Below are 14,675 nucleotides of genomic sequence, written 5' to 3'. Positions count from 1 at the left end.
AACCCGGGAGGTGGAGGTTGCAGTGAGCCGAGATCATGCCACTGCACTCCAGCCTGGGACACAGAACAAGACTCTGTGTCAGAAAAAAAAAAAAAAAAAAAAAGTGAATCTGTCAAACTTTCTTTTATTAATTAACATCAAAGACATAGTGCTCTCCCAGTATTTTGGGAGGCTAAATTAGCTGGGCGTGGTGGTGGGTGCCTATAATCCCAGCTGCTCCGGAGGCTGAGGCAGGAGAATTGCTTGAACCAGGCAGGTGGAGGTTGCAGTGAGCCAGGATCGTGCCACTGCACTCCAACCTGGGCAACAAGAGTGAAACTCTGTCTCAAAGAAAAAAAAAAAAAAAGACAGTGCTGAGAAATCTCGTTCTCTGTCTGGCCAACATGGTGAAACCCCATCTCTACTAAAATACAAAAATTTGCTGGGCGTGGTGGGCGCCTGTAATCCCAGCTACTCGGGAGGCTGAGGCAGGATAGTTGCTTGAACCCAGGAGGCGGAGGTTGCAGTGAGCCGAGATTGCACCATTGCACTCCAGCCTGGGCGACAAGAGTGAAACTCCACCTAAAAAAAAAAAAAAAAAAAAAAAAAAAAGAAAAAAGAAATCTCATTCTCTAAAATCAGAGACTGTCAGAAACTTCGCTGTTTGAAATCACATCAGTGAGAGCAGAACATCCCACGCTTCTTTAGTGGGTCAGAAGAGCCAGGTTTGATACAGAGACACAGCCTGGATTTTCTACCCAGATGCAGAGCTTCAGATAAAGGGTTTTTGGACACAATAGTCTATATTTGTCTTACCTTTGTGGTGTCCAAGGAAACAAGACTCTGAATCTGATTCTCAGCCCACGCCAGATGTTAACCCCTTTACACATTGCCAGCTTTGCTTTAGGCCTATCAACACGGCTTCATTTCAATTTCACCTGAACTCCAGCCTCCCCCAAATCCTATGATAATCCCATTTCTTCCTTTGATGAGACCCTCCACAGTTTCTCTGGTGCGTTGTCTCTCTTGCTACATCAAGTTAATAAGCCTAATTTTGTTAAACTACAACTATATCCCTAGTGGTTTTTATCAGATTGGATTTGTCATAAAACTCAAGCCTTCTCTTTTCTTTTTTTTATCCTTTGAGATAGAGTCTCACTCTGTTGCCCAGGCTGGAGTGCAGTGGTATGATCTCGGCTCACTGCAACCTCTGCCTCCTGGGTTCAAGTGATTCTTCTGCTTCAGCCTCCCAAGTAGCTGGGGTCACAGGCATGCACCACCACACCCAGCTAATTTTGAACTCTTAGTAGAGATGGGGTTTTACTATATTGCTTAGGCTGATCTCGAACTTCTGACCTCAGGTGATCTACCCATCTCAGCCTTCCAAAGTACTGGGATTACAAGTGTGAGCCACCATGCCCAGACCATTGTTTTTTTTGTTTTTAAATTTTAAATTTTTTTTTTTGAGACTGAGTTTTGCTCTATCCTCCCAGGCTGGAGTGCAGTGGCTCAATCACAGTTCACTGCAGCCTCAATCTCTTGGGCTAAAGCGATCCTCCCACTTCAGCCTACCAAGTAGCTGGGACCACAGATGTGCACCATCACACCAGTCTGATTTTTAAAAAATGTCTGTAGAGATGGGTCTCACTATGTTGCCTTGGTTGGTCTCAAACTCCTGGGCTCAAGGGATCCTCCTGCTTTAGCCTCCAAAAGTGTTGGGATTACAGGTGTGAGCCACCATACCCAGCTGCTCTGTTCCTTTACTCACTCATTGATTCATTCATTCAGTGTTTGTCCAGCCTATGCTCAGTTTTTTTTGTTGTTGTTGTTTGTGTTTTTGAGATGGAGTTTCACTCTTGTTGCCCAGGCTGGAGTGCAATGGCGTGGTCTCAGCTCACTGCAACGTCTGCCTCCCGGGTTCAAGCAATTATCCTGCCTCAGCCTCCTGAGTAGCTGGGATTACAGGCGCCTGCCACCATGCCCAGCTAATTTTTGTATTTTTAGTAGAGACAGGGTTTCGCCATGTTGGCCAGGCTGGTCTCGAACTCCTGACCTCAGGTGATCCGCCTGCCTCAAGCCTCCCAAAGTGCTGGGATCATAGGTGTGAGCCACTGCGCGTGCCCCTATGCTCAGTTTTAAGTACTGGGGACATGGTGGTGACAGGGCAGACAAGGTCCTTGGCTTTGTGGACCCTGCCTCTAGTGGATGAGATAGATAATAAATAGGTAATCACAAAAGCAAAGCAGCAGGCCGGGCGTGGTGGCTCACGCCTGTAATCCCAACACTTTGGGAGGCCAAGACGGGCGGATCACGAGGTCAGGAGATCGAGACCTTCCTGGCTAACACGTTGAAACCCTGTTTCTACTAAAAATACAAAAAATTAGCTGGGCGTGGCGGTGGGCGCCTGTAGTACCAGCTACTTGGGAGGCTGAGGCAGGAGAATGGCGTGAACCTGGGAGGTGGAGCTTGCAGTGAGCCGAGATCACACCACCGCACTCCAGCCTGGGCGACAGAGCAAGACTCCGTCTCAAAAAAAAAAACAAAAAGCAAAGTAACAGATTATAAAGGGATTGGAAGGGTGCCCAGGGTTGGGGGGATAGAGGAGGTGGGCAGAAAAGGAGACACTACAATTGAACTGGAACCCAGGTGAACAGATCTCAGGAAAGAGCACTGCAAGCAGAGATCAGCAAAAGAGGTGAAGATGAGGCTGGGTGCAGTGGCTCACGCCTGTAATTATAGCACTTTGGGAAGCCGAGGTGGGTGGATGGCTTGGGGTCAGGAGTTGGAGACCAGCCTGGCCAACATGGCAAAACCCTGTCTCTACTAAAAATACAAAAATTAGCTGGACATGGTGGTGCAAGTCTGTAATCTCAGCTACTCAGGAGGCTGAGGCAAGAGAGTCACTTCAACCCAAGAGGTGGAAGTTGCAGTGAGCCTAGATCATGCCACTGCATTCCACCCTGGGTGACAGAATGAGACTCTGTCTCCAAAAAAAAAAAAAAAAAAGGCCGGGTGTGGTGGCTCATGCCTGTAATCCCAGCACTTTGGGAGGCCAAGGCGGGCGGATCACCTGAGGTCAGGAGTTTGAGACCAGCCTGGCCAATATGGCAAAATCCCGTCTCTACTAAAAGTACTAAAAATTAGACGGGCATGGTGGTGGGCGCCTGTAAACCCAGTTACTCCGGAGGCTGAGGCAGGAGAATCGCTTGAATCCGGGAGGTGGAGGTTGCAGTGAGCTGAGATCACACCACTGCACTCCAGCTTGGACAACAAGAGCGAAACTCTGTCTCAAAAAACAAACAAACAAACAAACAAAAAACAACAAAAAAAAGAAGATGAGCTTGTCAGATTTGCAAAATAACCAGAAGGCCAGTATTCTTGGAGCAAACTGAGTGAGCGGGAGGGTAGGGAAAGATGAAGCACAAAGGCCGAATTTTACCTGGGATGATAATCTTACACAAGCCTAAATGTATATATTTTCCTATAAATTAATGTACCTATAAAGTTGGAGTTGCTCTGGGACTCAAGTGGCATCCTTCTCCCAACCCCTGCTGTTTTCTGAAGGATTCCTAAGGAACCTTAGAGGTAGGGAGAGAGAAAGAGCTGGAAGTCCTTAATCTAGTCCAACCCTCTTATTTTACAGTTAGGGAAACCTAAGCTGAGAGAGGAGGTGGAAACCTGGTTGTAGGAGTGAGTGGGGATGGGTTCACGGTCATTCTGGTGGGTAGGAGTAGGGCCAGAGCAAGGAGTCCTGGTTTGTGAACCACCAGCCGGCCGTCTAGGAGTTTACAGACCAGCAGTGGCAGTGTAGACAAAGGGCATATCTTCCTTTCCCCAAGGACATTGGCTCTGGAGCAATAACCCAGCAATGGGGGCTTTGGGGTGTCCCTCTTAATTCCGTAGCTCAGCCCATTCGGATATGCCAGCTGGAAAGAGAGAGGGATAAGACAACAGAGTACCTCTCTCTAACAGCTCAATCCCTCCCCCTCAGGGTTAAGATCGTGGCTGCAGTGGTTAGCATCTCTGCTTCCTCTAGCTGGCTATGTCATTGAACCTGTGTGATCAGACGCAAACTAGATCAGTATGACTTCAAAGCTTCAGTTCTTTTTCTTTTTTCTCTCTTTTTTTTTTTAGATGGAGTCTCGATCCCTCGCCCGGGCTGGAGCACAGTGGCGCAGTCTCGGCTTACTGCAACCTCCGCCTCCCCGGTTCAAGCAATTCTTCTGTCTCAGTCTCCCGAGTAGCTGGGACTACAGGCGCCTGCCAGCACGCCCGGCTACTTTTTGTATTTTTAGTAAAGACTGGGTTTCACCTTGTTGGTCAGGCTGGTCTCGAACTCCTGACCTCAGGTGATCCACCCGCCTCTGCCTCCCAAAGTGCTGGGATTACAGGCGTGAGCCACTGCGCACGGCTAAAGCTTCAATCTTTTTTTCTGTTTTGTTTTTTTGTTTTTGAGACGGAGTCTCGCTCTGCCGCTCAGGCTGGAGTGCAGTGGTGCGATATCGGCTCACTGTAAAGCTTCAGTTTTTTTTTTTTTTTTTTTTTTTTGAGATGGAGTCTCGCTGTGTCTCCCAGGCTGGAGTGCAGAGGCGTGATCTCGGCTCACTGCAAGCTCCGCCTCCCGGTTCACGCCATTCTCCCGCCTCAGCCTCCCAAGTAGCTGGGACTACAGGCGCCGCCACCACGCGCGGCTAGTTTTTTGTATTTTTAGTAGAGACTGGGTTTCACCATGTTAGCCAGGATAGTCTCGATCTCCTGACCTCGTGATCCACCCGCCTCGGCCTCCCAAAGTGCTGGGATTACAGGCTTGAGCCACCGCGCCCGGCCAAAGCTTCAGTTCTTAACCATCAGGCGACAGTGCGTAGTCTGATAGCAACTGGAAAAGTCCTGCTGAGATTTAGCCTCCCATACACACAGAGTCCCACCCCGGACAGGCTGTATCAACCTCCAACGGCCATATGCCCACTGCTGTTTGCATACACTGAGGCAGGACCTATAGACTCTATCCACTGACTCATCTGGAATGATTCCGCGGGGCGCCCATGCAAGAACCACTGTCTCCAAACAGCAGCCAGCCACTCCTTTCTCTTGGTTTCCTTCCTTTGAGTGGTGCAAAGGCCCAAGGGTGTAACCTCAGAATGGGGCCCTGACTCAGCTGTGGGCGAGCTCCTAGAGTATCTTAATTCCTGCTTCATTTCTTTCCATTTTGCAGTTGGGCAAACTGCGGCTCAAAAAGACAAAGAACGTTCCCGGAGCAAATAAGCTGCTTAGAATGTAGCCAAAACTCCGCACGGTAAGGACTGAGGACTGTCAAAAGACCACCAAGAGTTAAAATCATGAAGCTGCGGAGCACCCCGGAGGCTAGAGAGACCCGGCCCCGCTTCCAAACTATGCTCCTCCTTTTAACTTCCGGGCGGGGCAAGATTTCCGGTTCCCGCGCGGCGCTCCAAAGCTCGGGGAGTGGTGGTCTCCCTTTTCCCGGAGTCAGTTGTGGGAGTTAGGGTCTTATTCTGATCTTCCCTCGTACCCCGCTCCCCCGTCCTCCGAGGTGGCACTTGCGCAGGTGAACGTTCCCTCTGTCTCCTTCCTTCTTCCTACCCCACGCACGCTCGCTCGCGGCCACAGTGGCTGCCTGCCCCAGGAGCTGGGAGTCCCTGCCTGTGGGGTAGAAAAATGATTGAAATGTGAGACCTGCGGGCTCATCGGGCTGACTTGGACCTCACCTCAGCTCTGGAGGTGGACCTCGTCCTGGGGCCCTAGAAGCCCATTTCCGGACCCTGGCTAGGCCTTCGGAGCCGCGGCGGCATAGTGGGAGGAGTCGGGCTCAGCTCCCCCTACCACACCCGGGATTATTTTTATCGGTTGAGTCATCGCACTCCCTTTTATCCTTGTGGCCTTGGGCAAGTCCCCTCCCTCCGAGCTTCACTTTGCTTATCTGTGAATGGAAATAACAGTGTCTACCCCGTGGGCTATCGGGAGAATCAGTTGTGAGGGAATGTAGTGTGGGGTGTCTGGCCGGCGGAATTCCACAAATGGTAGTAGCAGTTGATGTCAGTGGAGGTTCCTGGGGCAGTAATTTATCAAGAATTTAACCTGAACTAAGGATCCTACGGAGGAGGATCTATGTGTAACATTCGGCGCAATGTCAGGAAATAAGGGCGCAGTACACTGGAGTTATTTTATCTTTTTTTGAGCCGGAGTCTCGCTCTGTCGCCCAGGCCAGAGTGCAGTGGCGCGATGTCGCCTGACTGCAAGTTCCTCTGCCACATGGGTTCAAGCGATTCTCCTGCCTCAGCCTCCCGAGTAACTGGGATTACAGTCGCTCTTCACCACGCCTGGCTAATTTTTTCCATTTTTAGTAGAGACGGTTTCACCATGTTGGCCAGGCTGGTCTTGAACTCCTGACCTCAAGTGACCCGCCTCGGGCTTCCAAAGTGCTGGAATTACAGGCATGAACCACTGCACCTGGCCTGGAGTTATTTTTTCTCACTGGGTTTTTGAGAAAAGAAAATGAGTTTTTAACTGGTGAGGATAAGTTTGTGTTTGGCAAGTCGTCTTCTGAAGCTGATAGGATTTATAAGCCGGGTAAATTGTGCTGGTTCATCCTTGAGAGCCAGCCTTAAGAATTGGCCCACTGACTGCCAGGCGTGGTGACTCCCAAAGCCTGTAATCCCAGCACTTTGGGAGGCCGAGGCGGGTGGATCACCGGAAGTCAGGGGTTCGAGACCATCCTGGCCAACATGGTGAAACCCCATCTCTACTAAAAACATAAAGATTAGCCTGGTGTGGTGACGGGCTCCTGTAATCCCAGCTACTTGGGAGGCTGAGGCAGAGAATTGCTTGAACCCAGAAGGCGGAAAGGTTGCAGTGAACCGAGAGCGTGCCACTGCACTCCAGCCTGGGCCACAGAGCAAGACTCTGTCTCAACAAAAATAAAAATAAAAAAGGGCCACTGACAGACTGTTCCTAGAAACCTGGGTTGTAAAGATGTTGGGTGCTAGGAGCTAGAAGAAGTGATAAAAGGGTGTTTTCCTAAGTGGGTTAGGGGTTTTCACTCAGAAAGGTTTTTGGGCAGGAGGGGAAAACCTGAAAAGTTTTCTTCCTCTTGAGTTGTTATAAAAGTAATACATATGTGTAGTTAGAAACCAATACAGAAAGATGTAAAATGAAAACAGTTCCCCCTTCTACTGTATCTGCCCTTCAGAAGTAAATACAATTGATTTCTTTGATAACCTTCCATGTATTATTTGGATATATAAGGTTTTATTTGCTTGTATGTATGTATTTTTAATTTCCTCAGATGGGGGGGTCATACTACACATCTATCAGGACCTTAGTCATGTTGTAATATTGACAGCTTTAATCACCAGTACTCATAAAGCCTGCTTCATTTTTTACATGGCGGCACCACTGAATGGTTGACTGTACTTCAGTCATTTCCCTGTTGATGGTCACTTAGGTTGTTCCCAAGATTTTGCTTTCCCACGGTGTTTCACCTATAACCTTTCTTGTACGAAATATTTTAGTCCAAGTCACCCCTAAGTGATTCTACTTTTCCCTACTCACCACCCTAGGTTAGTAACAGCTTACTTTGGGGGATGAGCACACCCTATTAACTGAACAAAAACCAAGATAATATGAGAAGAATTGGTGTACTCCCAAGGATATCCAAGCTGCTGGGTCCAGAATCAATTAAAGTCTGCTAAGAAATGGGTCAGGGAACCTTTAGAGAAGGGTGACTAGGTGCTGGGTGCATGGCAGCTAGTCAGCGTTAGTGATTGCTGGCTTCTGGCAATTGTTGCCCAGGAAACAGATTTGAGAGATTCTCTGAGGTGGGAGGGATTTTAAATGTCAACTCTCCTGCTATGTATTATATGTCAGGAAAGGATTAGTTCTTTGAGGGAACAGAGTATTAAAGGAGACGATGGGCCGGGCACAGTGGCTCACGCCTATAATCCCAGCACTTTGGAAGGCCGAGGCAGGGGGATCATGAGGTTAGGAGATCAAGACCAACCTGGCTAACATGTTGAAACCTCGTTTCTACTAAAAATACAGAAAAAATTAGCTGGGCGTGGTGGCACGCGCCTGTAGTCCCAGCTACTCAGGAGGCTGAGGCAGGAGAATTGCTTGAACCTGGGAGTTAGAAGTTGCAGTGAGCCAAGATCGTGCCACTGCACTCCAGCCTGGGCAACAAAGCAAGACTCCGTCTCAAAAAAAAAAAAACAAAACGATGATCCTTGAAAAGTGACTGCATCATGGGGCTGTACCCTAATGTGAGAATTAATTTAGTCATTTCTATTATTTGAACTGTCTCTTATTTTAAACTTAACATAGGATGTGTTTTCCTGTAAATAACTCCTTTTTTGAACTGGGGCCCTAGCCCAAATGAAGCAAAGGCTTTTTTTTCTGGCATTTTACAGGTATTTAATTTGGCCACCCCTGCTTACCATAGCTGGTTTGATAATCCTGGAGCTCTCAAATATCCAGAGGGTTGGAATTGTACTCTATTAGCATTTTGACAAGTCCCATACACTGATTAGAGGTGCTTCATTCTTGATCTTAACCTGGGTTCTTTTTTTTTTTTTTGGGGGGGGGTGGGTAAGGACTCTGTTGCACAGGCTGGAGCACAGTGGTGTGATCACGGCTCACTGCAGCCTCTACCTCCCAGGCTCAGGTGGTTCTCCCACCTCAGCCTCCCTAGTAGCTGGGACTACAGGCTTGTGCCACCACACCCAGATAATTTTTTTGTTTTTGTATTTTTTGTAGAGACAGGGTTTTGCCATGTTACCCAGGCTGGTCTCGAATTCCTGGGCTCAAGTGATCCACCTTTTTTTTCCCCCCGAGATGGAGTTTTGCTCTTGTTGTCCAGGCTGGAGTGCAGTGGCACGATCTCGGTTCATAGCAACCTCTGCCTCCTGGGTTCAAGCGATTCTCCTGCCTCAGCCTCCCAAGTAGCTGTGATTACAAGCCATGCACCACCATGCTTGGCTAATTTTTGTAATTTTAGTAGAGACGGGGTTTCTCCATGTTGGTCAGGCTGGTCTCGAACTCCTGACCTCAGGTGATCCACCCACCTTAGCCTCCCAAAGTGCTGGGATTATGGGTGTGAGCTACCTTGCCTGGCTTTCTTTTTCTTTTTCTTTCTTTCTTTTTTTTTTTTTTTTAAAGAGATCTCGCTATGTTGCTCAGGCTGGAGTGCAGTGGCCATTCACAGGTGCAATCATACATAGTGCACTGCTCCTTTGAAGTACTTTTTAATGTTTGCTATTCTTTAATCATGATCAAAGAGATAGACTAGGGAAGTAGAAAGTCAGTAGATTAGATATTAATGAACTGACCTTATTCTCCTCTTTTGGCACCTCTTCATAAATTGCTTTGTAGACATAGCAAATGGTATATAAAAATGGTTGGAAGGGCCGGGCGTGGTGGCTCACGCCTGTAATCCCAGCACTTTGGGAGTCTGAGGCGGGCAGATCACGAGGTCAGGAGTTTGAGACCAGCCTGACCAACCTGGTGAAAGCCTCTCTCTACTAAAAATACAAAATTTAGCTGGGCGTGGTGGCACATGCCCATAATCCCAGCCACTCAGGAGGTTGACGCAGGAGAATTGCTTGAACCAGGGAGGCGGAGGTTGCAGTAAGCTGAGATCGTGCCATTGCACTCCAGCCTGAATGACAGGGCAAGACACCGTCTGCAAAAAAGAAAAAAAAAAAACAAAATGGTTGGAAGAAGCAAACACCCATGATTTTAAGCCGTCTCTCAAGCAAATCATGTGCCTGTGCAATTCTTGTTTCAACATAATGTAAAATACTTCATAGTGAGGGGCAAAATGAATGCACGATTCTCTAGCAAGGCCAGTATTCTTCAATTAATTGGCTTTGAGAACCTACATTTCTTATTTTGTTAAACCACTGTCATGTTTTCTCAATTGCGTTAATTGATCTACCAAGAAGAAGACAAAAATAGAGTTTCTAGTAGCTTTATTAAGAAACCCTGTTAAGGCCGGACGCGGTGGCTCAAGCCTGTAATCCCAGCACTTTGGGAGGCCGAGATGGGTGGATCACGAGGTCAGGAGATCGAGACCATCCTGGCTAACACGGTGAAACCCCGTCTCTACTAAAAAAATACAAAAAACTAGCCGGGCGAGGTGGCGGGCGCCTGTAGTCCCAGCTACTCAGGAGGCTGAGACAGGAGAATGGCGTAAACCCGGGAGGCGGAGCTTGCAGTGAGCTGAGATCCGGCCACTGCACTCCAGCCTGGGTGACAGAGCGAGACTCCGTCTCAAAAAAAAAAAAAAAAAAAAGGAAACCCTGTTAAGATTGGAAGGCTGATGGAACCTGGGTCTGGACCAAATCCATGAGATCCGAGGGGTTTAGCAGCTGTTGTGGTCTGTTTTTGCTGATTCTTACTTTTCTCTTTGTGCCTAGAAGTCTGAAACATTTTTTTCTTGGTGTTCCAGAATGGAGACTGAAGTGTACCCAGAGACCCAAAGAAATACAGACGTCCAGAATGATCAAGTGAGATCACTACCCAATGAAACGGTGGGCCGAGGAGCCAGAAGTTGTCCTACTACCTGCTTTCCAGGTCCAGATTCCATGGGAGCCTTCTGGGCTCCCACCAGAGAGCCTCAGTGAAGACTCTGTTGAAGACTTTAAAACCATGCTAGAAAGCCTCCAGAGGTTCAGGAAGTTCCGCTATGAGGATGCAGCTGGCTCCAGGGATGTCCTCAGGCATCTCCGGGACCTTTCTGGTTGGTGGTTGAGACCTGATATTCACACAAAGAAGCAGATTGTGGGAATGCTGGTGCAGGAGCAATTCCAGGCTGTCCTGCCCGAGGAGCTCAGAGCTCAAGCACAGAGATGTCAGCCTGGAATCAGAATCACTGGCTAAGTCTTGCTGCTTGCTTCTTGCTCAGCCTACATATGAGATGTCAACCTAAGCGTTCTCTTGGATGCAAGATTCAACTCACCTGTGGGAAATCTGAACTTCCACTTTCTTTGAGCTTGTCTTTGACTGGTTGTAATAAGAATCCATCAAAACCCATGTTTGGATCTCTTTTTCGCTGAGGCAGCTTTATTTCCTACGGAAAGAGTTTCTCTGTCCTCGTTAGGACAATCAGCCTGCTGCTTTGGGCTTTTCCAAGAGCCTATTTTTCATCTGCTGGATGCCTCTTTTTTTGCACTTTGTGACATGCTTTAATATATTGTTTTTATGTATCCAAAGAGGTAATCAGCTTTAACTTTCAGAATTCGTGAATCTTGGTTTGGTGGCATGAATGAAAGCTTATGTAACCCCACCAGTAACTCATTTGGGGTGCCCTTGAAATATTAAAGTTTGGTCCTCAATAAATATGTCCTGTGGTGATTAATCAGTTAGCGCTTAGTAGTCAGCAATTGGAGACAGGTGAGATAATTATCAGGCGTAGATGAGAGCTAGCGATAAGAACTATGGCTGTGGTGGTTGTTGCGCTGGGAAATAGGAACAGTCCTGGCCTTTGTTTTCAAAGTCAAGATTTAGATTGGACAGAACTGAGAAAGGGGTCAAACAGGGTCATAAGAGGTGAGTAACCTGTACACAGAGCTGTTTGATTGGCTGTTTCACCATGTCCATCACCTTTGTCCTATAGCTTGCCTATCTGCAAGAAAACTTACCGTAAAGCTCCCTGACGCTACTGTGTTTTGCTTTTTCCGCAACAGAGGTCATCGTTGTTTTTCTGTGTGTGGAGACCTGTTCTGTGACTGACAGCTGAGATAGAGCAGTAGCTGTGTCTGTGACAGGGAGGGTAAACAGCAGCTGCCTCCCCAGCACAGCCCAGTTCAGAGGAAACTGTCTGCCTCTGTGGCCTGGCTCTGGGACTTGTAACTCTGTTCCTCTTCTAGCAAACTTGGTGCCACTTCAGAAACAGCTTTTGGTGTAGGGAGTGGTCAGCTGCATGCTGGAACTCTTGTTGATTCTGCTGGGGTTTGTTGAGTACTTCCTGTGCCTCTGCGACTGCTACAGAATGGAAATGTAAAACCCACTTTTAAGGAAGTGTATCATTTTTGAAGAGAGGAAAAAGCCTTAAAAATACATTGTTAGAAATGTTGGAGTCAAACTAGCCTTGCTTTTGGTATCTCGTTTTGAAACAGCACCAAGATAAAAGATTTTGTTTTTTAAAAAATTACAGGCTGGATGCACTGGCTCATGCCTGTAATCCCAGGACTTTGGGAGACCGAGGCGGGCGGATCACGAGGTCAGGAGATCGAGACCATCCTGGCTAACATGATGAAACTCCGCCTCTACTAAAATTACAAAACAAATTAGCCGGCGCCTGTAGTCCCAGCTACTCAGGAGGCTGAGGCAGGAGAATGGCGTGAACCCAGGAGGCGGAGCTTGCAGTGAGCTGAGATCGTACCACAGCATTCTAGCCTGGGCGACAGAGTGAGACTCTGTCTCAAAAAAAAAAAAAAAAAAAAATTACAAGCAGAGAAGAGAGGACAGTCAAGGTGTAGAAGTGACATTTTAATGAAATTTTGAAAGAGAAGTAGGAGATCATTGGACAGAAGGCAAAAGCATGGGAATGCAAAGATGTAAAGGTATATAGTGTTCGGGGAATAGTGACCATAAGATGAATTAATTATGCTTTTTAGTAACTGTAAGGTAAGGACTTTTCTTTTTTTGAGACAAGGTCTCACACTGTCGCCCAGGCTGGAGTGCAATGGTATGATCTCGCTTCACTGCAACCTCTGCCTCCAGGGTTCATGCAATTCTCCTGCCTCCGCCTCCTAAGTAGCTGGGATTACAGGCATCCACCACCACACCCGGCTAATTTTTTGTATTTTTGGTAGAGACGGGATGTTGGCCAGACTGGTCTTGAACTCTGACCTTGTGATACACCCGCCTCGGCCTCCCAAAGTTTACAGGTGTGAACCACTGTGCCCGGCCACTGTAAGGTAGGCTTTTCTTTTCTTTTTTTTTGAGACAGAGTCTTGCTCTGTCACCCAGGCTGGAGTGCAGTGGCGCGATCTCGGCTCACTGCAATCTCTGCCTCCCGGGTTCATGCCATTCTCCTGCCTCAGCCTCCCGAGTAGCTGGGACTACAGGCGCCTGCCCCCACTCCCGGCTATTTTTTGTATTTTCAGTAGAGACTGGGTTTCACCGTGTTAGCCAGGATGGTCTCGATCTCCTGACCTCGTGATCCGCCCGCCTCAGCCTCCTAAAGTGTTGGGATTACAGGCGTGAGCCACTGCGCCCAGCCGGTAAGTTTTTCTATCATTAATTTGAATAGTAAAATTTAACGTTGGCAAAGTAGTATCACTGATAGGGTTGTAGTATTTTGAATCATTCTGAAGATATTTCCTTTAGTCCTCAGGGATCCGGAACTCCTGGTATTCAGGAATTTCCTGGCCTCCATCAGTTTCTCAGCTGCTTCAATGATGTAGGATTTGGTCTGTGAGTAAAGGACCTGGCTTTACAGGTGGACTCAGATTTTCACCTCAGAGATTTTATGACATGACAACTGAGCTAGCTTGCTTCCTTCCTTCCTTCCTTCCTTCCTTCCTTCCTTCCTTCCTTCCTTCGTTCCTTCCTTCGTTCCTTCCTTCCTTCCTTTTCCTTTTCCTTTTCCTTTTCCCCTCTCTCTTTCTGTTTCTCTCTCTTTTCTTTTTCTTTCTTTTTTTTTCTTTTTTTTTTTTTTTTGTTTTGAGACGGAGTCTCGCTCTGCCGCCCAGGCTGGAGTGCAGTGGCCGGATCTCAGCTCACTGCAAGCTCCGCCTCCCGAGTAGCTGGGACTACAGGCGCCCGCCACCGCGCCCGGCTAGTTTTTTTTGTATTTTTTAGTAGAGACGGGGTTTCACCGTGTCAGCCAGGATGGTCTCGATCTCCTGACCTCGTGATCCGCCCGTCTCGGCCTCCCAAAGTGCTAGGATTACAGGCTTGAGCCACCGCGCCGGGCCTTCTTTTTCTTTCTTGACGGAGTTTCGCTCTCATTGCCCAGGCTGGAGTGCAATGGCACGATCTCGGCTCTCAGCAACCTCCTCCTCCCAGGTTCAAGCCATTCTCCTGGCTCAGCCTCTGGAGTAGCTGGGATTACAGGCTTGCGCCACCACACCGGCTAATTTTGTATTTTTAGTAGAGACGGGGTTTCTCCATGTTGGTCAGGCTGGTCTCGAACTCCGGACCTCAGGGGATCTGCCTGCCTCGGCATCCCAAAGTGCTGGGATTACAGGCATGAGCCACTGTGCCTGGCCTTTTTTTTTTTTTTTTTTGAGACAGTCTTGCTCTGTTGCCCAGGCTGGAGTGCAGTGGTGCCATCTCGCTCAACTGCAACCTCTGCCTCCCAGGTTCAAGCAATTATCCTGCCTCAGCCTCCTGAGTAGCTGGGATTACAGGCACACGCCACCACACCTGGCTAATTTTTGTATTTTTAGTAGAGACGGGATTTCTCCATGTTGGTCAGGCTGGTTTCAAACTCCGGACCTCGGGTGATCCGCCTGCCTCGGCATCCCAAAGTGCTGGGATTACAGGCATGAGCCACTGTGCCTGGCCTTTTTTTTTTTTTTTGAGACAGAGTCTTGCTCTGTTGCCCAGGCTGGAGTGCAGTGGCGCCATCTCGCTCAACTGCAACCTCTGCCTCCCAGGTTCAAGCACTTCTCCTGCCTCAGCCTCCCGAGTAGCTGGGATTACAGGCACACGCCACCACACCTGGCTAATTTTTG

At 48.2% G+C, this 14,675-nt stretch overlaps 2 long non-coding RNA genes across 2 annotated transcripts; both read left to right on the top strand.

The window, feature by feature from the left end:
- Positions 1-5,399: 5,399 nt before the first annotated feature.
- On the top strand, positions 5,400-11,328 carry LOC114673955 (uncharacterized). Its single transcript, XR_003724793.2, has 2 exons — positions 5,400-5,542; positions 10,439-11,328. It is a non-coding gene; the product is annotated as an uncharacterized LOC114673955 (long non-coding RNA).
- A 971-nt stretch (positions 11,329-12,299) lies between these two features.
- LOC144335424 (uncharacterized) lies at positions 12,300-13,451 on the top strand. The gene is made up of 4 exons (XR_013406281.1): positions 12,300-12,554; positions 12,807-12,911; positions 13,101-13,217; positions 13,324-13,451. It is a non-coding gene; the product is annotated as an uncharacterized LOC144335424 (long non-coding RNA).
- Positions 13,452-14,675: the final 1,224 nt, after the last annotated feature.

Source organism: Macaca mulatta, chromosome 1 (genome assembly GCF_049350105.2).
Source record: "Macaca mulatta isolate MMU2019108-1 chromosome 1, T2T-MMU8v2.0, whole genome shotgun sequence".
Lineage (NCBI taxonomy): Eukaryota > Metazoa > Chordata > Mammalia > Primates > Cercopithecidae > Macaca > Macaca mulatta.
Note: the sequence above shows the minus strand (reverse complement) of the source record. Positions and strands in the feature narration are given on the sequence as shown.